Here is a 20,737-nt window from a genome sequence, read left to right as displayed (position 1 = left end):
TCTAATGTATACATACATAATCTAGTCCTCTTCCCTGTGTTATTTTCTTCAAATCATTTATCGTTCTTTAGCATACAACATAATTCTGCATTTTGTTTACTGTTTGCTCCCCTCCATTAGAATGCTATGTATTTGAAGGCAGTGGTTTTGTCTGTTTTCTTTATTATTATATCCCTGAACTTAGAACAGTGCTGGAAATATTGCTAAGTGACTATGTTGAATGAATCAATGAGTCTTAATAATTGTTACCCGAGAGTGATGGAAATGACATGGCAGTCAAAGATCCATCTTTGACTGTGGGTTGGTGTGCTGGTGTGGTGTTATTATAATTGTGGCTGTAGCCTTATTGGTTGTAATGTTTCCATTTACTTGGGAGACACAGTAGAGTGTAGGAATTATGTGTGCAGTTCTAAAGCCCAAAGGCTTGGGTATGGATTCCACTTCTGGCACTTACCAGCACTTTGCATGAGTTTCTAATGCATCTCTTGGGTCTTATTTCTTTTTCATCTATAAAATGAAGGCAGTCATTTTATTTATTTAAATAGGTTGTGGCAAAGATTCAGTAAGTCAGTGTACACAGAGTACTTATATGAGTGCCTGTTAATAGGGCTTAAACCAGCACCATGCAAGTGGCATTAATAACAATCACATTTCCGTTTATCAAGAGAGATTAGAGAGTCCAAAGGGTACAAACTTTCACGTATAAGTTACAGGGACCTAAAGATATAGCATGGTGACTATACTTAATAATACTATATTGTACATTCAGAAGTGCTATGAGACATGAGCTTTAAATATTCTCACTGTAACAGCAGCAGCAACAGCAACAAAATGCTAACTATGTGAGGTAAAGGATGTGTTAACTAATCTTATCGTGGTAAACATTTTGTAATGTTTACATGTATCAAAACATCACACTACACACTTTATTTTTTTTAATTTATTTATTTGACAGACAGAAATCACAAGTAGGCAGAGAGGCAGGCAGAGAGAGAGAGGGGGAGGCAGGCTCCCCGTCGAGCAGAGAGCCCGATGCGGGGCTCAATCCCAGGACCCTGAGATCATGACCTGAGCTGAAGGCAGAGGCTTTAACCCACTGAGCCACCCAGGCGCCCCTACACACTTTAAACATACAGTGTTGTATGTCAGTTATATCTCAATAATGCTGGTGGGGAAAGATCAAAGTGACACTAAGGAAGACTCTAAAAACCCTTTCCTTTTTAACTAAAGCAACTGTACCCTACAAAATACCTCGTAGTGTCATTATATCGTAAGATAACCTATAAGCATAAACATATTTACACTAGCAACTAATTGTTTATTAAGCACTTACGAGGACTAGGCACTATTCTGATCACTTTATTAATTCACTTAAACCTCACAATAAAGCTATGATGTCAATACTATTATTATGCTCATTTGAAAGATGTGGAAACTGAGGTGGTGAATCCAGAATATTCTGGATGAAACTGCATGATGAAATATGCTGATGAAACTGATGAATAAATGTTCTGATGAAACTACATTGCTACTGTAATAAAAAAGAAACCTTTTTCTTTAGACATTCCTAAGGTGTAAGGGGATGTGTTCAATTCACTGCCTAAAGGATTTAGATTACTGGTAACAACAGGACAGGTCATAATGTTAGAATGTTAAAAATAATTTATATTATTTTTTATTTTTATTTTTTTTAGAAGACTTTATTTAGTTATTTGACAGAGAGAGAGAGAGATCACAAGTAGGTGGAGAGGCAGGCAGAGAGAGAGAGGAGGAAGCAGGCTCCTCTCTGAGCAGAGAGCCCAATGTGGGACTTGATCCCAGGACCCCGGGATCATGACCTGAGCTGAAGGCAGAGGCTTTAACCCACTGAGCCACCCAGGCACCACTTAAAAATGATTTAAACATTAGAGTGTATTATAAGATTATCACTGAAATTAAAAAGCCATTCTTACTGTGATATACTTTCTAAACAAAGACAGAGAAAGGGATGGAGTAACAGCTAGGATGGATGTTGAGAATCACAACTGATGGATGGTACCCAGGCCACAGAAATCTTTAGCAGGGAATGATTGTTGGTGTGTAATTAATATTTCCGCCAATTGTTGTAGCACTTACAAGGTATGATCATATGGTTATACCAGTTTTTAAGGCTTCATTAAGATCTGTGTTTACCCATGGGAAATGGTCATTCATTATAATAGCATGTAATAGGATGTGATTGATATGCATCTATATCATCTATATCTATATCTATCTATATCATCTATATCAATATCATTTATATCTATGCAGAGGAAACGGTTTTATCCTCCTGGACCAGATGGTGAGGTACAAATAAGCTAAGAAATGGTTTAGTTAAGGCTGCCTCTGTACTTTAGAAGTCTGACACATTGTTGAAGAGATCATTCTTACATGCAGAAAATGCACAAAAAAAAATAGTGATTCCAAGTCTAATTCAGAGAAAGGAGAGCTTATATCTAAATATTTTATCATTGGGCTTTGTGCTAAACCCAGATACAGGAATAGGAATTTGTGAGCAGAGAGGGTTTGGTGCTTCTATCATCATAGGCCAAGAGTTGCACACTCATTAAGAGGTACTTCAGCCAGACCTTGCCTTCACCAAGCATGACCTGAATCCTAGATCTCTTTCTATCCCCAGAAAATAATCACTCTATCCCTTGAATGCATTACTGGGTGACAGCTATCACCATGATAAACCGAGGACTCCTTAGAAACCCATTTTTCTCCAGACACTAATACCCAGTTGACTCTATCACTGTTGCTGATCCCAGCTTCTACCCCTCTCTCATATCCTGCAACCATCCAACTGTGTTGGGCTCCTCCCACAAATTCCCTATACTTTCAGTGGCTTTAGGAAATGTTCATCACCTTCTTACTATAACTGAAACCTGGATCTTCCCTGAGGCACTGTTACCTCTGAAGCCTTCTCATGGTGAGTCTTCTTTCCCTACATACCTCCTATCAGAGGCCTGATAGAGAAAGTGTCCTTGCTCTTTATTGCTACTTCCTTGCCCTTTCCCCCCCTAAAACTCCCACTTGAAAATCTTATTAAGTTTAAATACAAATTACTCCCTTCTTAATGCTATTGGCAGATCAATCTGTCACTACCCCCCCCATTCGTTAAAAAATTTGATTCACTGTCTTTCCTATTTAACCATTCTCCTAGATTTTTAGTGACTTGAAAATCCACGATAGGAGACTTTTAAACCCCTTGGCCCTTTAATTCCCAAATTTTCCCTTCATCAACCTCTTCTTCCTACCCATTCCTTAAACCTTACAACAAGCAATAATCACAATCATGTCCTATCTTTCCAGCTCATTTGCTTTTGTAACCTGACTTCATCATTTTTTTAGCCCAGAGTAGTCTAAGGTCTCTACTCTCAGTAAGGGAGATTCTGTTTTGTATTAGCATTGAACATACACAGTTTCATTGGTGCCCTAGAAATACATTAAAACTGAAATACTAGGGCCATCAGTAAAAATAGTGGAATAAAGATGTCTGAAAATCCTCTGCTCCATAAAGCAACAAGAACATAGGCATAAATTGTCAGAATCAATTTTTCAAAAACTGGAAATTGATCAAAATATTATAGAAACTTTAGTATTAGTTATTTAAGAATAACAACCAAATCTATATAAGGGTCCTATTTGCAGACCCTCCCCAGCATTACAATTGCCTGGAAACTACTGAAGGGAATGGAATGGAATTGATGTATTTCAAAACCCCTGAGAATGTGTCATTATTTGACCTGTTAGGTTACTTCCTGGAAGATGCCATTAGCTGGGCTATCTTTACTTGACCAAACATGAAGCTCAGTGTCTGGGGCAGTATATAGCTGAGGCAAAAAATCTAACTGAAAAGCGTTCAAGAAAATCTGGGGAATGAGATAGCCAAAGAAGGCTTTGAGAAATGCTGATATGATACATTCAATAGAATCTAGAAAGCTGTGCTCATGATCAGATCTATGTACATAATCAGGAAAAAACCCAAGAAAGCGAAATTTGAGACTCAGGAGAAGCAGAAGCCTATGTCAGGATTATTAATTATCTGGCAGAATAGTAAAGGTGTGCCTCAACATAGGAGATTTAGTACTCAATCATTAGCTGACAACTAATCTGAGCAGGGACCTGAGTGGCTACATAACAAAGAATTAGCTCATAAAAGTCACTAAACAAATAGCAGTAAACTCTGGGTAGGGAGCAAATTCTGATTTTAGAGCTGTCACATTATTTAAAATGTTAAGTTAAAAAAAAAAAAAGAAAAACCATATAGAGATACAAGAAACTGTGGCACATATACAAAAGAAAGACTATTTAACAAAGATTGCCCTTGGCAAAGCACAGACATTAAACCTATTTGAAGAAATAATTGTTAAAAATATATCTAAGAAGTTCACTTAACTCCAAAAAGGATAAATTCAAAGAGATACAAGCTCAAAGTCATAACTGAACTATCAAAAATGAATGACAGGATCTTAAAAGCAGAAAAAAGGAGACTGATCATGCACAAAGGATCTTCAATAAGAAATATAGCTGATTTGTCATTAGAAACTGTCAAAAATAGAAGGCAGCGGGATGACATCATCAAAGTTAGAATCGATAAAATTAACATGACAGGAAACAACAAATATTGATGAGAAAGTGGAAAAGGGAACTCTCTTACACTGTTGGTGGGAATGCAAGCTGGTATAGTATATATAGTATATATATACTCTGGAAAAGAGTATGGAAGTTCCTCAAAAAAATAAAAATAGAGCTACCCTATGACCCAGCAATTGCACTACTGAGATGCTACCCCCAAAGATACAGATATAGTGAAAAGAAGTGGCACCTGCACCCCAGTGTTCATAGCAACAATATCCACAAGAGCCAAAATGAGGAAGGAGCTGAGGTGTCCTTCAACAGATGAATGGATATAAAGATGTGGATCATATATATAATGGAATATGACTCAGCCATCAGAAAGCATGAGTACCTACCATTTACATCAACATGGATGGAACTGGAGGGTTTTATGCTAAGTGAAGTAAGTCAAGCAGAGAAAGAATTATCATATGGTTTTACTCATATGTGGAACATAAGAAATAGTACAGAGGATTACAGGGGAATGGAGGGAAAATGAATGGAATGAAATCAGAGAAGGAAACAAATCATGACAGACTTTTGACTCTGGGGGAAAAAAAAACCAACACGTTTGCAGATGGGGAGGTGGGTGAAGGGATGGGGTAACTGGGTGATGGGCATTACAGAGGGCATGTGATGAGATGAGCACTGGGTGTTATATGTAATTATTCATTCAACACTACACCAAAAACTAATGATATACTATACATTGGCTAATCGAATTTAAATAAAAAAAAAACAAAACAGGGGTGCCCGGATGGCTCAGTTCGTTAAGTGGCTGCCTTCAGTTCAGGTCATGGTCCCATGGTCCTGGAATTGAGCCCCAAATTGGTCTCCCTGCTCAGTGAGGAACCTGTTTCTCTCTCTCCCTCTGCCCCCCATCCCTTTCTCTCTCAAATAAATAAAATACTAAAAAAAAAAAAAAAAACCCCAAAAAACAAAAAACTGTGCTAAATGAAAAAAAAACCATTAACCATGAATTTTATATCCAGCCAAATCATCCTCCCAAAAATAAGAACTTTAGACATTTCCAGATGAACAGAAACCAAGAATATTCATCCCCACCTTACCTGTCCTATAAAAAATACTTCAGTAATCCTTCACAATGAAGTGAAGCTACACTAGAAAGTAACTCTAAAGAGCACTGGTAAAAGTAACTACATAGATTAATATAAAGGAAAGTACACACATATTTTTGTTTGGAACTCTTTCTCCTATCTGATTTGAAAGAAAACTGCATAAAGCAATAGTTATTAATCTATATTGCTGGTCATACAATGTGTAAAGAAGTATTTTCATAACAACAGCAGCAAAAGGGAGGGGGACAAAGCTCTATATGAGTACAATTTGTACATACTATTGAAATTAAACTAGCATAATTGTAATTCCCAGGAAAACCACAAAGAAAGTCACTTGATAATATAATAAAATAAACACTAAGGAAAAGAAAAATGAACACTAGAAATATGTATTTAACACAAAAAGAGCAGTAGAAGAACATGACCGACACAAGACCTGCAAAATAAATAAAATGGCAGATATAAATTGTAACAGTGTTTGTAATCCCATCAAATTAGAATAAAGTTCTCAAGAGGCAAAGAATAGCAAAATGGATTACAAGGGAACCATGATCCAACTAAATGTTGTCTTTCAGATATATACTTTTGACTGAAACACACAAATAGTTTAAAAGAGAAGATGTAAAAAGAAACACCACACAGTGACTAAAAGAGAGCTAAATTATCAGGCTTTACTAATATTTTGACTCTAGGACAAAAATTGTTACTCAAGAACAATATTTAATTAAAAAAAGTCAATTTACCCAGAATATACAAACACCTAACAGGGCTCCAAAATACATGAATTGTAATGTATAGAATTAGTGACTTCAGTATCCCAATTTAAGTCATGGGTAGAACTAGACAGAAGATAACAAGGAAATAGAAAATTTGAATATAAACTAACTAGACATAAAAGACATCTACAGATGATTACATCCAGGAGTAACCTAAGAGGAGCTTAGGTAACTTATACCTAATATTAACCTAATGGTTCTTGAACTCATGACCCTTGGATTGAGATCTGAGTTGTGGTCAAGAGTGGGCACCTAATTGATTGAGCTGTCCAGGTGCCCCAACAGAGTAAATATTTGTAAGCATTCCCCTGGAACGTTATCCATGAGACAGTATAGGTTAGGCCACAAAACAAGTTTCAATAAATCTGAAATTACTGAAATAAAAAACAAATGCTCTCCAGGCACAATGGAATGAAATCAGAAATCAGTAACAGAAGAAAATTTAGAGAATTTATTAATTATAAACAAAATGAAAACATTAATAATAAATGAGCCAAGGAAGAAATCAAAAGGGAATTTGGAAAATACTTAAAGATGAATGTAAGCAAAATAACAACATAAAAAAAAAGAATGTTACTAAAGTAGTATTTACAGGGAAATTTATAGCTGTAATTGATTCTATTAAAAAAGAAACTTCTCTCAGGAAGATACACATATGGTCAATAAACCATGAAAAACGCTCATCATTATCAGTCATTAGGGAAATGCAAATCAAAACCACAATGAGATATTACTTCACACCCACTAGGATGAATAAAAATTTTAAAAGACAATAACAAGGATTGAAATGGATATGGAGAAACTGAAACACTTATACTTTGCTGATGAGAATGTAAATGACACAGCCTCATTGTAGAACAGTTTGAAATTTCCCCAATAGATGTCTTAATGACGAACAAAAACAAATGGCATAAAGTCTAGTACATGTATTTTTTTCTGTGCTTATTTTAATTGACTGAAAGTATCAATATAAAATAGTTGCAGTTTTGAAGTTAAATTGAATTCACGCTAAGCCAAAAAAAAAAAAAAAAACCTGAAAAAAATGCAAACTCTACTACAATCCTCTAATCTGTTTTCTCTAAAAACATTTTTCTTTTCCATAGCAGAGACAAATCAGATCTTTTCATATTGATGAATAAAAGTAGATATTTTTCTATGATCAGACTTATTATCTTATTCATATGGCCAAAAGTGGAAACTGAAATGTCCAACTCAAATGGTTATACAAAATATGGTACATTGATACAATGGAATATTACTCAGCCACATATAGGAAAGTAGCACTGATTCATATTATAATATGGATGAATCTTGAAAACATTATGCTAAGTGAATAAAGCCAGAAACTAAAGACCATTTTATGATTCATTTTTATTAAATGTATCAAATAGGTAAGTCCAGAGGGATAGGAAATAGATTAGTGGCTTCCAGAGGCTGGAGAGTGGTGAAATGGGAAGTCTGGAAGTTTTCTTTTGTAGTGATGAGAACATTTTGGAATTAATCAACTTTGTGAAAATTATAAAAGCCACTGAATTACACATTTTAAAGGTTAAGTTTATACTATGACAACTCTATCTCAAAAAAAGTAAAAGATGAAGTCAACTTGCAATATTAATCCTAATTGGGAAAATTGATTTTAAGTGCTCCACAAATAGGGAAACATTGTTATGAGCAGAGGCAGGAAATCATGAAGCATGAATTAGAAGTTAATGTTTCTCTCTCTTTCTTTCTTTTTATTTATTTTTTTTTTTTTTTGCAAAATAATACTGAGGAATGATATTATTTGTGGTTAGGTTGGAGAAAAGCAACACTAGACATTTGTGTATGTTCCAGGTCAACTCTCTATGACCCTGGCTAGAATGAAATTATGGAGTATATACAGCACGTTCCATTGTAACCTCCAATTCTGCTTTCATTATTTTGGACTTTGTACATCTAGGTTTGTCCCATTGTGAGTTTTCCAGGCTGGAGAGAAAAGGAATCCTAATCCAGATTCCTCTCAAGACCATAGCATGTAGCCAGTCTTCTGTTACACATAATTATGAGGTTAGGGCTCTACTTCCCATTTCAAAATTGGGATGTATTTTATAAGTAAGTTTTGTTCAGTAAGTTCAGCTTAGGTAATTCAAATGCAAGTCTGAGCCACATTTCTCAACATGAGAAGGAAATCCACAGCTGACAGAGGAGCACATTTCCTTAAAGTGGATACAAGTTAAATTAATGATGAAGTTTATCGTATAGTTTAGAGAACCAAAATATTTTTCTACCTATAGTGAGAGTTTGTAGCTCCATTGGCTGCCATAAGATTTGAAACACATGGAAAGACAGACATCATGGTAAAGGAAATCAGGAGCCCAAAGTATATGAGATTCTTACTTGTTCTTTTAATCTGCAAATGAGTATCTCAGTTTGAGGTATGTCTTTTTCATGTTCAACTCTCAAACTAGCCACCATACCTGTAAAATAACTTTTACCCGGGGTGGGGGGGAGTAATTTAGTCCACTCTTTTGTCTGAATTGATTATCTCTCTGAACCCACTCTTCATCTCTCTCTATATAACACCCCATCTTTCATAAGTAGTTCCATACCCTTTCACCCACTCATTCTATCTTTTAAGTGGCCTTTGGAAGATCATTTGAACTTCCAGTGCCCGTTTTTAGGAGTCATATGGGGCCCACTTGAGTCTCCTTCCTCTCTTAATTCTTTATGGAGACTGAGAAAAGGAGCTAGGAGTCACTTCCTTCTCCATTCCTCACATTCTGATCCTAACCCCAACTACTCCTACATGTTGCATTCAGAATAGACAGTGGAGACAGGATCTTCTATTACCCTTATCTATGTTTGGCCTATATGGGAAAACCCAGGACAATATATCCAAGTGGTACTCCTTCACTAAACTTTCCACCTCATAATGAGGGTACCACTTTGACAATTCTTTTTCTTTTTTTTTTAATTTATTTATTTTCAGCATAATATCATTATTTTTTCACCACACCCAGTGCTCGATGCAATCCGTGCCCTCTATAATACCCACCACCTGGTACCCCGACCTCCCACCCCTCCGCCACTTCAAACCCCTCAGATTGTTTTTCAGAGTCCATAGTCTCTCATGATTAACCTCCCCTTCCAATTTACCCCAACCCCCTTCTCTCTAACTCCCCATGTCCTCCATGCTTTTTCAATTTTACATCCATCTCTCTTCCAGAATGCTTCACTTCCCAGATTTATTCTTTCATTTTTCCTACCCTCATTCCTTTCCTCTTAAAGTACCATCTGGGGGGAAATATATATATATAACAGATTACAGAAATAACTCAGTGGTCTGAAGGCTGTGCTGATGGTCTGTGAGGATAACCCTGTGAAACTAAAAAGGATAAAACTGTGAGGATAAAGATGTGCAGTGGTGACATTTTCCAGCATGTGCATCTGCTTTGGTTACATAGATTTAAGTTCTAGTGAGCCTTTTCTCATGTCTGTGATCTGTGCTTTTCTCCTTTCTGCCACCTTGGAAGAGGAAGTAGGAAAAGATAATTAATTCATATAGCAATTTATATTATATTGGCTTATTTATAAACTTTCTACAGGTAACTTATTGATTTTTAACCCCACTGCAGATGTAACTTCCCCCACCCCCAAAGTCATCCCTGATACTACAAGTTGGAATTTTCTTTTTAATGTTCTCCTCGGAGTACTAATGGCAGGCTCATCATCTGAACTTCTTACAGGTATTTATGCCTATCATAAAATACTGAATGTAATTTGTGGGTATCTATTTTGTCTTTAAGTTCCTTGAGGGCAAGATTAATGTCTAAATGAGTGTTCTATCCCCATGTGGGTTAATATACCACTTTGTACACTATAGTTCAGAAGGATATTTTCTTGATGGATAGATGTATAAGTAAAAGAAAACAAAGGGTCATGAATCAGTTCACTGACACCTGATTCTACAGTAAAAGAATAAAAGAGCTAAGTACTGGGCATAGAAAGACTGTTCTTTTCCAAGTACTAAAACCAAACTGTAGGCCCAGATATTGGGTAGTGAGCTGTGATTCTAATGACAAGAGGAAGATAATAATTTTAGCCAATCAACTGGAGAAGCTAGGCACTTGACTGGCCAGTCTTACTTCTGAATTTGTAGTCTATAGCTCATAAGGCACAGACAAAAAGAGAAATATTTACCAAGCCTTAACCACATAAAAGATACTATGATTATCGCCTGAATTCTCTTTTTCTCTTCCCTACCACTATTTTCTCACTTTGATCTTTTTTTCCTCACTCATTTATGGCAAGAAAGGGAGTTTCATTTCTACTTCAATAAATTAATATAGGATATTCTTTCAAAATAGTTCTGATCATCTGAAAGCTTTGCATGCAAGAGGTTTATCGAGATGGTGAGATTAATGCTCATGAAGGATAAAATGTAGAAGTAGGATTAAGCAGATCTAACAAGTCTTGACCAACCCAATAAGGACATGTAAATCAAAGAAGTGACACACATTGAGCAGACATAGCCAGATCCTAGTAGTCCCTTTATACTCCATCATTGGCTGGGGGTAGCTGGGACGAATGTGGCCTCTCCTGGAAAGGTGAGGCAGATCCCGAAGGACCCAATGACTGGAAGTTATTAATCAACTATCTGCATTTCTTGCAGCTAAGCAGCTAGTTCTTATTTTTAAAACTGACCCAAGTGACATACCTCCATGGCTGCCACACCTTCCATAAGATCTTGATTAATATAAACAGCCTATGGCATTATGCTTGCTGATCCCAGGGAACGGCCTCATAGATTCACAGAGTATCAGCTCCAGAAGTGTCCCTGGAAACCATCCACCAGTCATTTTTAAAACACGTTTTTGGTTGTCCCTGGTTTCCTATAAGGGTCACTGCAGGAATCAGAAGGGAAGAAAAACAGTAAAGACTTGGGATTCTCTAACCATCCTCCCAAATACAGTGGCTTCACTGTATGGTAGAGATAAGGATTTCCATGTAATATACCATTTAAAAAAAAGCCTCTGCTATTAATTAAAAACACGTTTAAAAAATGATCTTATCCGGGGCGCCTGGGTGGCTTAGTGGGTTAAAGCCCCTGCCTTAGGCTCACGTCATTATCCCAGGGTCCTGGGATCGAGCCCCGCATCGGGCTCTCTGCTCAGCAGGGAGTCTGCTTCCCCCTCTCTCTCTGCCTGCCTCTCTGCCTACTTGTGATCTCTGTCAAATAAATAAATAAAATCTTTTAAAAAAATGATCTTCTCCAACAGCTCACACCCTGAGTGGTGAAGGAATACCAGGGATTTGTAACTTTTCAGAAGTGAATAGTTCACATTATATACTAGGAATTATACATAAATCACAGCCATTCTTGTCTGTGTCATAGTCCTTCATCTAAGAATAGCCATAGAAGAATGACACTTAGAGATCACTTGGGGAGAGTCAGGTAGAGAAATGGGGAGGAATTTCTTCAAGGTCACTTGATAACCAGGGACAGGAGTATGATCAGCGGTTGGGTGGCCTCTATCTATGCAGTGTGTTCTTTGCAATCTGCCATGATGCCCCCATGATCGAGCCAGCCCCAGGTGAAACACAAAAACCACAATAGATGGTACCAAAAACAAAATAAAGAAATGATTCTATCCAACCCCAAAGTGGACTCCTTTTACACAGGAAACCTGGTGAGGAGCCATAATACTGTGAACAGAAGTTGAGCTGCTATGATTACAAAGGAGGGTGGATGCTGGACATTAGTCAGAGGCTTCCTGTTCTGTTTGGCATTTTTCTTCTCTTCCCACTGTACTGTGCATGTGGAATACCGCTGTAGAACTCTTGGCCTCTGAGTGACATGGTATAATAGGAATGTACGAAAACTCAGAATGGCGTAGCCACTGTTCATGTTATATAAGTGGGTTAGTTGTAAAATGAGTGGTCTCATCATTCCAGCCTACAATACAACACTCTGAAGGGAATTCCTTCTTTTTTTTTTTTTTAATTTTTTAAATTTATTTTCAGCATAACAGTATTCATTGTTTTTTCACCACACCCAGTGCTCCATGCAATCTGTGCCCTCTCCAATACCTACCACCTGGTTCCCCCAACCTCCCACCCCCCTTCAAACCCCTCAGATTGTTTTGCAGAGTCCATAGTCTCTCATGGTTCACCTCCCCTTCCAATTTCCCTCAACTCCCTTCTCCTCTCTAACTCCCCTTGTCCTCCTTCTTAAGAACTAGAAAGTTTAAAAACAGAAAACTTAAGGCTTTAGAAGGTGTTCTGTCTTGTGCTATAAATTTGAGTCTGACAGCAGCCCCTGATTTGAAAATATGCATGGGGTTCAAGCCAAGCTTTGGAAATTTATTTCCACACATACACTAACATGGAGAGAAACCTGCTATCACTTCGAAGCAGCTGATCCTGCAAACCAGTGCACTGACAAAGCAATTTGCATCTGTCAACCCCCTTCCTTCTCAGACGGAAAATGGCCTCTACACTCACTGCAGTGGCCAGAAGAGCCAGGTTTTGGAATGAATTAGATTATCTGCTGAAATGTGTATTACATTTTGACTCCCTCATCCCTACCGTGTAGAAAGGATTTAAATTCCATTATATCTAACTTACTAAGAGAGTAGATTGTTGACCCTTCCTCGAGAAGGAGTCCCTTTTCAGAGGTTAGTATCTCACAGACCAGGAAATTGTAAAAGCAGCCAGCAGGCCACACTGAGGCCCTTCCTTGCTCCCCGGCTTGCCCACTGATTGCTCTTTCCTCTGCTCCACCTGACCACTCCCACCTGTTCTTGATGCCAGGCTGACACCACCTCACCACTGACCATCAGCTACTCCAGAGAGATGCTCAAAAAAAAAAAAAAAATCATATATGCAGCTGCTCAATCTCACAAGTCAAAAAATCTGATTAGATTTCCACGCCTTCCAAATACAATAGTGTAGGCGGTCTGCCAAGCAAATAACTGGGCACTTTTAATCAGCCATTTCACAGAGAAGTTCCTGGGGCCCTGGGCAGTGGCAGCCTTCCAGAAAGAAGGAAAAGGAAATGCTCATGGAGAAGCAGCCAAGGCTGTGTGGGCCTAGTCTTAGTGGGGTGTGTGGTGGAGGACAAAGCGAGTACAAATTCAGAGTACTTCACAGTTTACAGAGCACATTCATGCTCATTATTTCATTTGAGGCTCTACACAAATCCATGAGGTAAGACTAAAAGATATTCTTATATCCATTTTCCAGTTTTTAAAAAATTGTGCTCACACACAGAGTTGCTAACCCAATTCCATGTAGTAATTGACAAGCTTGAAACTCAAAGCAGGGGTTTTGTGATTCCAAATTCTATATTGTTGGCATTTTCCCACACAATGCCAACACCCACTGCTAACATGTAGTGAGGTATTGTGTGCCAGGGGCTCTGACAGTGCTTTTCTTGCATCATCATCATAGACATCCTGTGAACTGGGTACCTCCATGTCCCTATTTGGCACAGTGAAGCTCAGAGAGACTGTATGATATTAACCTTTCCTGATATGTAAAATTAAAACTTAAGGGAAATTACCTTGGTCCATACATGTGATTTCTCATTTCTACCCCTAAACATTATGTAACTGTGAAAGGGTCTCACATACCATGCTCTGCGCAGCCCCTGGCAATAGCTCATTAGAAGGCTACAGAGGTGGTAAATTAGCAGTAAGGCAGGACTCTTCCTACATTAAAAAACAGCACTGTACTTATCCTTTTATTGGGTTTACTACTTAAGAAGTCCTTTTGTTTCTAACATTTGAAGTGTAAGGTGGAAGGAGTCTAAGTAGGAAGGGGAAATGTTTAGTAAATGGTCAATGCTCCTACAGTGGTCTCTGTTGTCATTCTGAGTTGGTGTGATGCTGGAGCAAGCACCTGGTATTTACAGTTACAACTGTGGTGGCTTGAAAGGAGCAGGCCATGAGAAAGTGGAGCAGGAAGTAATTGGAGAAAGGATTGTCATTATTTATAACTGTTTTGTAAAGAGATACTTCTTTAAAAGAGGTTCAGGTGTACATCTGGCGATGAGGCTTCGCTGTCTTTTGATGCCCTTACTTTCCTCTCCTCATCCTATTCCAAGTCTTGTGCCTCTTTGAAGGTCCCTTCAGGCCAAGGAAGCCTCCCTTAACTCATCTACCTCTTCAGAAAACCAATAGCATTTATTGTTGGAACTCAACAAGCAAGTATTGGATATATGCACTTTTATTCTTCTCTAATTACTTAGTCTTTTAGTCTCAAATAAACCTCAGAATTCTTACTGGTAATGATCACATTGTCATCATCCGATGTCATCTGTCACTTCTTGGGGCCTGGACACATAATAAGTGATAAACAAACCTTGATAAATGCCTATTAGTTGTGATACACATGTAAAACTTTAATACACAGTCATTAGTTCTAATATACCCAGGCACTCTGCCTATGCACATAAGTTCAAATTTGGGCAAAGAAATACTGACGAGGAAAGAGAAGTTGCAAATCACTCTTTTTTTTTTTTTAAGATTTTATTTATTTATTGACAGAGAGAGATCACAAGTAGGCAGAGAGGCAGGCAGAGAGAGGGGGAAACAGGCTCCCCGCTGAGCAGAGAGCCCGATGTGGGGCTCGATCCCAGGACCCTGAGATCATGACCCGAGCCGAAGGCAGAGGCTTAACCCACTGAGCCACCCACTTGTCCCCAAAGTCACTCTTAATGTAATGTTTAACCATCTACTCTTAAAGCTAATGTTTTCAAAACTAATTTTTTTCTTAATCACTGACCTCAGAATATGTGTACCTTTCAGTGATATTTGTGGATCACATTTTGTTTTTCTATACTTATCAGAGGACTGCCTGAGCAAATATTATGTCCTAGTCCAAATAGCTCCAATTAAAGCAGAAGCCCTTAGTTAAACAAACTGGAAAATAAGCTCAGAGTACATATTCTTGGGTGTTAAATCAGCCAAAAACAATGTATTGTGGGTTAATTTATGTCTTCCAGTGGAGGAGAAGGATTACTGCTAGATTTAACAGGTTTTTTATAAAATTTCTCAACTTCAGAAACCATTTAGGGAAACAGGACAGTCCATGAAACTGGTTTCTAAAAAATAGCATAAGAGAGAACATACAAAGGCTAAATGATGTTATTGTCATTCATAATAAAGTCTTGGGCACATAGCATGGAAGAGCTGTAAGAGCTTGGGGGTGAACTAGTCCAATTTCCTTATGTAAGTAGCAGGGAGGGAAGCTGAAGCTTGGAAGTGTGAAATGATGCACTCAGAGTGTGTGGTCAGGAGACTTGATTCTAGTCTAAACTCTATCTCCAATGAGATATAAACACTTTAAGAAATACAAAGATGACAGATGTTAATTCAAGCTGTAATAGTCTGGGAAAACTTATGTAATTCTTTACCTATACTCATTTTCTGTGTTTCTTCAAGGTAGGGGAAAAGATTGGTCTTTTTAATTTTGGAAATTCTATTCAGAATATTAAAGCACTATAGTAAATTTTCTGAGCGCTAAAAGCCCAAAGAGGCCTCATATTTATTCATCAGATGTAAAGGCAATGATTTGACTATAGTTGTCATTAACTGGCTAATAACTATTTATGACCTCAGGATGCAGTTTCTACCAGTTAATGGGTTACGTAGTAAAGCTATGATTTTATTTCAGCCGTTACGGCTCTTGGTCTCAGTTGCTTGTATTAAGGCCTGAGCAGGTTCTGCTGATTATCTACGTAATAAGAGATCATATTCCAAGGGCCTTCAGAAAAACTCTCATCAGACAAAATTGGAGTTGTGCCTCAGGAGGCCTTGCAGAAAAACAGGTTGATTGCCCCAAATAACCCTCACGAATCACACTTATAGGAAATTGATCATACATTTTCTCAGCCACATTTTCAAGCAATCGTGAATCACTAAGTGCTGGGGGGATTGTATCTGCTGACACTTCTCAAACCAAAATTTTCCAACCTGCTTCCACTTAGCCTTAGACATGGCAGACACTCTTGTAGACACAGCTTTACAGAACATGCAGAGTGAGTTCTGGCTGAATTGGGCTCAGAATGCAGGCTCTATTTACGAATGGTTGGCTAGTTGGGCTCAAAAAACAGTAGGGCCTGGCAATGCCTACATCTGGTTTCCTGACGATCCTTCAAACCAACCTCTATATCCTCCTCTCCTATTTTTTCCCCTTAAGAATCTACTCTTTTCAAGATTTTATTCCTTTATTCAGGATGTACTGAATGACCATACACAATGTGCCAGGACTAGAGAAGAGGCAAAAGAAGTTGAAATGTTCCTTGTCCATTCTGACTGCTTCTTTTACCTCCACCCATATTGCTCTTGTTGAAGTTACCATTATGTTTTGCCTGGGTTATTGCTGTAGCCATAGTCCCAACTGATATCCCTTTATATATTCTATCATTCCTTTCCTGAAAACCCCCGAATGGCTTTGTATCTCAAAGTAAAAGCCAAAGTCCTCACCATGGCTTATACGACCCTCGATGACCATGTGCCATGTTTGTGTGAAATTTTGTCCTGCCACCTGTCCCCTCACTACACTGACTTCACTGCTTTTTGCTGCTCCTCAAACATAACAGTGACTCAAGCACTTAAAGACTTCTGTCCTTTTTCCCCGTAGGCACCCCCATGGTTTCTCCTTCATTTTACTTAGGTTTCTTATCAAATGGGCACTTCTCATAAGAACTTCCCTGACCAACTGATCTAAAACACACTCATCTCTGTCTTCTCATCTTGGTTTCTTTCTCTTCCTAGCATTTAAAACCAACTCAGTTGATTGCTTTATCTGCCTCCCCAAACTAGGTGAGTTTGGTGAGAATAAAAAAGTTGTTTCGTTCCCTAGTATAGCCATAAAATCTAGAGCTGCACCTGGCAGAAGTTGATTATTAATACATCGGCCGAACTAGAAAACTTAAATGCCTCAATGACAAAAGATGCATGTGCTCATGAATGAAGGAAATGGAGTGCTGCGATGAGCTCCCCACTGTCTAGTGCATGAAATCCTCTCTCTTCATTGTAGCCTTCAAAGTCATTCTATCAGACATACTTTCAGATTCAACTAACACAATCATCAGTTTAAATACCTAAAGACACTCAATTAGGCTATATAATAGGAAGCCTGGAGGAAAACAGTCTTGACCCAGTAGGTGCTAAGAGGTGTTATCAAAGACAGAACTTCTATCTCTACCCTCACTACCCTTATCATGTTGGTTTAGTATAAAATAATAAAACAGGGCTGCATGTATATATTCAAGGCATGGAAGGTAGAAGTGGTAGTGCATCTAAACTATTTTTGAAGAAAACAACTTTCCCAGATGTCTTTTCCTAGGAGAATTTTAGCTATAAGTGTGCCATTTATCTATTCCCTAAGTCAGGGAAGTTTTTCATTTTCCAGCCTTTAAGGTGGGAGTGGGCAAAGGAGAAGCAGGTTGTGAATGAGTTTTAGTATAGCCAAGCTCCTCTGTCTTCTAATGCCTTCCATGGTATAACCCTCATCTTGATTTCCCATTACTATGTATTTCCTATTGCAGCCCAACTCAGCTTTTCAGTTTGCCAAACACTTCTGCCCTCTACTTTTAGTTGTTGTTTTCGATAGACAATTTCAGAACAGTTTTAGATTTATGAAAAAATTGAGAAAACAGTATAGGAGGTGCCCTTACACCCTCCAGTTTCCCTATTAATAACTTACATGAGTATCATACATTTGTTACAATAAATGGACCAATACTGATACATTACCATTAATATGAGTTCTTTAGTTTTTATCTAATGTCCCTTTTCAATCCAGGAACACATTCAAGATATCATATTGCATTTAAGTGTCCTCTGTCCTTAGGCTGTGACAGTTTTTTAGACTTTCCCTATCCGTGATGACCTTGATTGTTTTAAGGAGTACTGGTTAAGTTTTATAGAATGTCTCTCTTCTGAAATTTGACTGGTATTTTTCTCATAAAGTGCAACTTGCACCATATCATATCAAAGGTACATACTATCAATATCAGATGTTTGTCTAGTCTCTTTACCATAAAGTTATGCCTTTTTAGCCTTTGCATACTGTGTTCTTTAGAAAGAAGTCACTAGGTATTTCCCTTCCTTGAGGGTAGGCTATCTACATTAACTACTTGGGACTGTTCTGCATGGGATGTTTGTTACTTCTCCTCCATCTATGTATTCAATCACTGATTTTTGTAAGTATGGACACACTGATATAGGCATACCATGCTTTATTGTGCTTCACCTTAATGCATTTTTAATAAACTGAAGGTTTGTAACAATACTGCATTGAGGGTTCATCAGCATATTTCCAGCAGCGCTGTGAAACTTAATGTCTCTGTGTCACATTTTGATAATTTCCCATATTTTAAACTTTTTCATATTATTATATTTGATAATATTATCAAATATTATTATTGTATTTGTCATGGTGGTCTGTGATCAGTGATTTTGGATATTACTATGGCCGTTATTTTGAGGAGCCCAAAAATATGGCCATATAAGATAGCAAACTTAACTGATAAATGCATGTTCTGAATGCTCCACTAATAGGCCTTTCCCCCCCATAGGCCATTCCCCCATCTCTTCCCTTCTCCTTGGGCTTCCCTATTGCCTGAAACACAACAATATTGAAATTAGGCCCATTAATAACATTAAAATGGCCTCTAAGTATTTTTTTAAAGGTTTTATTTACTTATTTGAAAGAGAGAGAGAGGGATAGGGAGAGAGGACAAGAGGTGGGCAAGGGCAGAGGGAGAAGCAGACTCCCCACTGAGCAGGAAGCCAGGGATAGGGCTCAATGCCAGGGTCCTGGGATCATTAGCTGAGCCCAAGGCAGATGGTTAACTAACTAGAGGCCAGGTGCCCCTAGCCTCAAAGTATTTAAATGAAAGGAAGAGTTGCATGTCTCTTAGTTTAAATAAAAAAAACTAGGGGTGCCTGGGTGGCTCAGTGGGCTAAGCCCCTGCCTTCGGCTCAGGTCATGATCTCAGAGTCCTGGGATTGAGCCCTGTGTCAGTCTTTCTGCTCAGACGGGAGCCTGCTTCCCCCTCTCTCTATGCCTGCCTCTCTGCCTACTTGTGATCTCTGTCAAATAAATAAATAAGCAAAAACTAAGTTTAGTGAGGAAGGCATGTCAAAAGGTAAGAAAACCTGAAAGTTAGGCCTCTTGTATCAGTCAGCAAAGTTCTGAATGTAAGGAACAATTGTTCAAGGAAATTAAAAATGTCACTCCAGTGAACACACAGATAATAAAGTGCAATAGCTTTATTGCTACTATGAGAAAGGCTGAGTAGTCTGGTTAGAAGATCAAACCAGCCACAACATTCCTTTAAGCCAAAGCCCAGTCCAGAGTGAGGCCCTAACTTTACTCAATTCTGTGAAGGCTCAGAGAGAAGGTGAGGAAGCTGAAGAAGAAAAGTGTGAAACTAGCAGAGATTGGTACATGAGCTTTAAGGAAAGAAGCCATCTCCATAACATAAAAGTACAAGGTGAAGCAGCAAGTACTGATATGGAAACTGTAGCAAGTTATCCAGAAGATCTAGCAGAGATAATTAGTGAAGGAAGCTAAACTAAAGATTTTCAGTGTATATAAAACACCCTTATATTGGAAGATGATACCATTTAGGACTCCACAGCTAGGGAGGAAAAGTCAATTCCTGGTTTCAAAGCTTCAAAGAACAAGCTGACCCTCTTAATGGCTAATGCAGGGGGTTACCAAGTTGAGGAAAATGCTCATTCACCATTCTGAAAATCCTGGGACCCTTGGGAATTACGCTAAATTACTCTGCCTCTATAAATTAAACAACAAAGTCCAGATAAGAGCCATCTGTTTATGACATGGTTTGCTACATATGTTCAGCCCTCTTTGAGTCCCCCACCACTCAAAATTTTTTTTTCAAAATATTACTGTTTGCTGAAAATACAATGGGTCACCCAAGAGCTCTGATAAAGATGTACAATTAAATTAATGTTGTTAATTGACTGCTAATACAATATCTATTCAGGAACCCATGGATCAACTTTGACTATTAAGTCTTAGTATAAAATGTACAAAATACATTTTATAAGGCTATAGCTGCCATAGATACTGATTCCTCTGATGGATTGAGGCAAAGTCAATTGAAACTTTCTGGAAGAGATTCACCATTCAGATGCCATTAAGAACATTCTTGATACTTGGGAAGAGATAAAAATATCAACATTAAATAAGAGTTTGGAACCCTTTGGTTGGTTGGTT

Source organism: Mustela nivalis, assembly GCF_964662115.1.
Source record: "Mustela nivalis genome assembly, chromosome: 3".
In the NCBI taxonomy this organism is placed as follows: domain Eukaryota; kingdom Metazoa; phylum Chordata; class Mammalia; order Carnivora; family Mustelidae; genus Mustela; species Mustela nivalis.
Note: the sequence above shows the minus strand (reverse complement) of the source record.